General features: G+C 39.6%; 1 long non-coding RNA gene across 1 annotated transcript; it reads left to right on the top strand.

Moving 5' to 3' along the window:
• The first annotated feature begins 228 nt into the window (after positions 1-228).
• LOC146172152 (uncharacterized) lies at positions 229-5,113 on the top strand. The gene is made up of 3 exons (XR_014702542.1): positions 229-257; positions 1,489-1,545; positions 5,080-5,113. It is a non-coding gene; the product is annotated as an uncharacterized LOC146172152 (long non-coding RNA).
• The last annotated feature ends 955 nt before the right edge of the window (positions 5,114-6,068 follow it).

Here is a 6,068-nt window from a genome sequence, read left to right as displayed (position 1 = left end):
TGTGACAAAAGGGGAACTGTGGAACCTGTGGAACGACGCGCGCTATGCCTTTAAGGTGCAAACGCCACCTTGAGCAAGATATGTGCTCATGCACAGAAAAACGGAAAATCGGCGGAATGCACATGGCTGCCGAGACGTACGTCTCATATGCCTCTTCGAGCGGTGGAACTTCTGACTTCGACGCCCCCAGTTTGGCGAGATCTACGATGACGACAATTCTACCGACAACTCTGCAGTAGTACAAGGCGGCCGGAGAGGTAAATATATACGTTCGAACTCGGTTGGCTAAAGACGCGCGGACAGACTTTACTCAAACCTGGGCTTGCTGTTCAATCTCTAACCAGTGAAGATCATGGTGTTAATTCATTTTATTTGACAACATAGAGCCGAGCCTAATAATTGTTCTGGGGTCGGAAAGCGCGGTCTTTGAGGAGCGTCTCATTTGCATAAGTGTGTGCGCAGTCGAGATCCCGTAAAAAAAAAAAAAAAAAAAGTGGCAGGGGGGGGGGGGGGTATAAGTACGCCAAACATCTCGGAAGATGCTACTTTGAATCTCTCACTGCCTGGGATGGACATTACACTGACGCCATGTTTACTGACCTTTTACAGTAATTGGCACGGTATTCCGTACAGCACCTTCATAGACTAAGTGTCATCTTAAATAAGCTCTCTGCTCCCAGTGGGCTACAACCTATGAGAGTAGGAGGGGGGGGGGGAGGGGGGAAGGGACTTTGTTTTAAGCTGCATCATATATGCAATCACAAATAATGGAACTTCCAGCAACAGGCACTTAGAAAGAAAACCAGAACGAGGAGACTGGGTCCCCGCATAATCTTTGTTTAGCTGTTGAGAGACCTTGTCGAGATGCAAAAACAGGATTTCTAGGAGGTCCCTTTTTGTGAGGTGATCTGCACTTGCTTAGTGACTGGAGAAGTGATTTTAATGGTTTACTGTGAATTTCACATTCCTGTGGTGATAGACAACATTGAAAAAATGGAACTGCACAATAAATGAGATAATGAGGAAAATATTTTTCTGCCACCACCATCACAATTACCCTACATCTCTCAAATAGTTCCATCAATGTTTTTCTGCCGCTTTGGAGCAGGAAAACAGGCCATATCAGTGTGAGTTCAGGACTAGTCTTTTATGCATTACCTCCACGTCTGGTTGTTAAATAGCTTGTGCTTGGATTCTGTGAGCTGAAAAACTAATGCATCACCCTTGCCCTAACTCTACTATTTTAGATCCATGCAGTAAACATATGTACCAGGATATATTATTTACATTATTAGATATATACCATAGTAGGAAGGGCCACTGTGTGTGTGTGTATGTGTGTGTGTAAGGGTGGGGGGTACATGCTCTTCAGCATGTTGCATAGAGCTCTGTAATCAAAGCTTTACTTGAATGTATGTTAACGGTGTGCCCGATGTTTCATGAAAGTCGGCTGATTTATTGTCTAACATCTATGCTCTTTGTTACCAGGTTACACAGAGCATTGATGAAGACGAGGATAGAGAGGTGCCCCTGGATTGATGCCAGGTATGAAAAGGCTTTTGGCAGAGAAAGAGAATGCTCATGGCACAAAGTTGTCAGTGTTTGATTATATATTTGTTTCAGTTGCCCCCACTACAAGGAACTTCATATTCGCACCGTACGAAGTTTCTCGATTTATAATCTGGTATCTAATTTTCAGCACAGTTCAAACTAAGCACAGTTAGCATAGTTTGCACATGACATCTCACACTGCATTCTTTCCTTGATGGTCTTTATTTTGAGATGTTTCAAAATACCTTTTATTTCTCTGTTGAGAAACTTGGTGTCCTATTAGAGCTGCCACTAAAAAGTGATAAACGTGATAACCAATAACCCTGCCTTTCTTACACCAGGCCAAAGCAAGATATTGCTTGCCAGTAGGCACAGATGTGCATGACAGTCTCCTGGAGCAGCCGGCAACAGCGCAGGTAAAATTGTAACATTTTAGTTTGGCCTGTCCCAGAATTTGTTATGGAAACGTTACAGTAGCTCTTGTGCTTGTTTTTTTTTTTTTTTTTGTAACCTATTGTGCTGCAAGTAGAAAAAAAAAGAAGATTGAGGTCTAAAGATTCAAACTAAAACTGCAACCAGTGTCTAAGATTTCAATTTTTTTTTGTCAAGTTTCAAGTTTATTGCGCTTCATATATGATAGCATTACATACATAATAAATAAATACAAAAGGAGCCCCATAGTGAAATGTACTGTACTGGGACCTCCTCAGCTAATTAAAACGAGTTATGAAACGGAGCAGTGGTAACAGCAAATGTACAAAGTAAAAATATAGTATGTTATAACAATAATAATTTTTTCTCCCTTGCCTCTATAACAAATAAATGTTATAGAGGCAAGGAAAAAAATTCATTCTTAAATTATAGAATACCCCACATGGAAGTAACCGTAGACACGACAAGTAGTATCATATCATAAAAAAAATGAAGAACAGCAGCATAGCGTAAAGTAATACAAGAAAATACAAGTATCCATTATTCAAATATTAATACAAACAAGTGAACATGTGCAAAAAAAGTTTTAAAAGTAACTTTTTATGAAGTGTGTATGAAGTATTTCATTAGTTGGTGGCACTGAATGATTGAAGAATTGAAGAACAAAATGAGCGCCATTAAACAAATGTAGCAAAAGACTTGATTTGATGTCCGGAGGTATGCTATTCCATGCTTTGACTGATGTGAATCCAACTACAGTAATTAGTGCTCACTCTTGGCAGGAGAAAATTACTTCTTGATGAAAATCTAGTGGTATTGGGGTCAGTAAGATCTTGACGATATATAAACTAGAGAAGATTGTTGTCACTAACAAAACAATATGTGAAAGTGGCTAAGTTATACGTGAGTAAGGCAGAGATGGGAAGAATGTTAAGTTTCTGAAAAAACTTGGGAATATTGCCACGGTATGGGCTGAATGTAAATATACGTAAAGCTTGGTTTTGTACGTGTTGTAGTGGTGTGATGTCACGTGTGAAGGATATGTGAAATCCCAAGTCGTAATGCAGTAATTAAGATGACTATGTATGAAAGCGTAGTATTATGTTCATATTCATGGAGAAAGGACCGTGCAGGTTTGAAATCCATTTATCGCTCTGAACGCTGATAGCCTCAGTGCCAGTTGGCTGTCGGCAAGAAACAGGAATTAGTGGCTGAGTTGCTGCTAAAGCAAGGAAATGGCTTGACAAAAGCTGAAAAATGAGAGCACCTGTAGGAGGACAGGGTTTCCAATGTCACCAAGTTGCAGTTTCCAAAAGACACAGTGTTATCAAGTGTGTTTACTATGCTTAGAGGACACCCTATCTGAGGTTGATCATCAATAAATATAAAGTCACTCACTAAAGCCTGTTAATTTGCTTCTGTCAAGCTTTATTGATGACTTTAAGATCATAATTTTAATGCCAATGACACCTATAGTTGTATGGATTTACTGAAAAGTCAGTGGCTCTTCAGATACTTTTTATTTTTTTCTTTCCCACCTTTTAATACCTGACCCATATCCCAAAACAGCACTTTAAGCCCTGGTCACATTGTTGCATAAACAAGGATGTGACTTTGATATGCACCACGCTGAAGGTTTTTTAGTTTTCTTTCAGCTTGAGTGTTACTCGCGCTACCAAGAGTGAGATTCTGTGATCAGTAATGCCTGCGATAATTATGCAAAAAGCAGTTCAGTGACTTAGAGAGGTATGTCACTGTGATTTCGGAGGGAAGTGGATAAACAAAAATATGCTTCAAGGTTTAGTCAGGGCTTTGTCACATTCTATGCATCAAGGTTGGTGGGGCCTGAATTACTCTTTTCTCCTCTAATTTAGCAGCTGCGCAAGGTGGAAGCAAAAAATTGCTAAATATATACTTAAATATTGTTTAGCAGAATCAGATCTATGTACGTATCTAGCTTGACTATTAGGAGGAGCCATGTGTGGCTCTGGAAGAAGCAAAATCATGGTCAGTCAGTGCTACCACGTGCATCTTCATGTTTTTGCTGCAACAAGAGCACGCCATAATTACCCCCCGCTGCACACAATTACTCGTGTCTGCCATAGGATGCCACAATGTTAGGAGACTCAGGTTATCATAAAAGACATAAAAGATGAGTGCTTGACCTATGGCAATGTAGTCGCTTAAGATTTACATTTTTCCAATGTACATTTAGTTATTTAAATGTTTAGTTCTGGAGAATTGCTGATTTTAACTCTAATGCTGCCAAGACTACTAAAATAGGTGCTTTTCCTGGCTGAATATCGTTCCAGATACTGAAATTACGAACACTTTTTGGCTTGCAGTTGGCAAGCGGCCATGTAGCAAGCTTGGCCTTCCAGCGTTCACCATGTAGCATTTCTCCTTTTCCTTCCATTGATACCCCTTAACATCCAAAGTGTTTACATATACGGCTTTAGGTGGGCGTTTCAATCAATTTCAGTTATAACAGTTGCTTTTAAAATTATAATTGCCATATGAGCGCTTAAGCCTGTTTTACATGCAAGTGAAAACTCCAGCAATTTCTGCCGGAGTAACTAAAGAACTTATTTTGAGCTGTCACGGCAGCTCGAGCTCTCCAGTTCCAACCTGTTGGAAATTTTTTGCTGTGTCGATGCCGCTCACCACTGAGTTCACTCAATTGCTTGCATGTGAACCAGCCTTTATGTGAAGATTTAAAAAGTAATTGAACAAATTTTAGTTAAATAGGAAACTAGCAGGGATAGCTATTGTCTCTTTAAACGTTTATCGAGCCTCATAAACTGATTATAAAAATGAATTGCGTGTAGTGGCCATCCTCTCTTTTTTTTAAAGAATTGGATCTGTTGTGTCCACTTTTCTGCTCCCCATCCTTGGTTTAATGAAACTGCCATGCAACATTGATTAATATGCTACTGTCATTTAATAGTTGTAAGTGGCGTGCAGTGCTGTTCATGAAGCTTACCATGATATAAATATTTTAAGCTTCAATAATTTCAGAAAGGAAAGCTGGGCTAAGTTCTTATTGAGTGAGGCAAGATTTTCTCCTCTGGACTCACATTTTTTTTTTTATCAAAGCAGGAAGAAGTGCCAGTACCTTATCCTGTGCCAAATGATGCAGACAGCTCAGGTTCTGATGAAGACTGAGGTCCTCAAGTGAGCATGTTTCTTTTTTTCTGAAATGCTGAAGATTTGAATGCCATATAAAACATAAATTAGAAGGATGCAACTTTCAGTATACATTAATTGTAGTTCAAAATTGAGTTTATTATGTGTATATAATTGTAAAGGATAATTCCATCTTGACACCAAAAGCTTTGAATGAAGTCCAAATGTTAAGCATTTTGGGCAGATAACCTTTCTCTGGCTTGCATGTTCAGTACATGCTCACCTTTATGCTGACCCTAACAAATGTAACAAAAATGGAATTTATCATGCAAGGAACCATATCGCACTGTTTGTCAGTAAAATACACCTGTCATTGTATCAGTTAGACTCTGCTATTTGGCACTTATGTATAAGTGGACTGTAGGAAAATTTGATGTGAACTAACATTTTCCTCCAATTAATATTTGTGGAATATCTCATTTATTTTAAGATGCTGAGTGCAGAGCTCAACAAAGTACTTTGCAAGTTGCTGATGAGAGGACACAAGTTGCAGCCCTTCTCATGTCCTATGTGATGCACCATAAAGTCAGCAACCAGGGGGATGACAGACCCGCTGGACCTGCTGAATATCATCTTGTACCCAGGAAAAGCTCCAAAAATTGAAATATACTTGCTTTTCAAAGCTTTGGGTGTACACATTCCTGAAGCTGAGAACCACTTCTATTGTCTTGATTGTACCAGGTACTTGGGTAGTACAGCTCAGATTGAGATTCACTGCGAGAACTGTGAATGGGATATTGACATAGCCTTTCGCTCTTCCTTCCTTGTAATTCCTTTGAAAGAGCAGCTTCAACGAATTCTTGGGCAGCAAAACTTCAAGTTGCTTCCGCAAAGAATCGGAGGAAGTGTGATGACGTAGTGGATGGCATAGAACATGCCAGGCATGTCGGCTGATTTTT

Source organism: Amblyomma maculatum, unplaced genomic scaffold (assembly GCF_055883805.1).
Source record: "Amblyomma maculatum isolate TAMU_Amacu unplaced genomic scaffold, ASM5588380v1 scaffold_13, whole genome shotgun sequence".
Classification (NCBI taxonomy): Eukaryota; Metazoa; Arthropoda; class Arachnida; order Ixodida; family Ixodidae; genus Amblyomma; species Amblyomma maculatum.
Note: the sequence above shows the minus strand (reverse complement) of the source record. Positions and strands in the feature narration are given on the sequence as shown.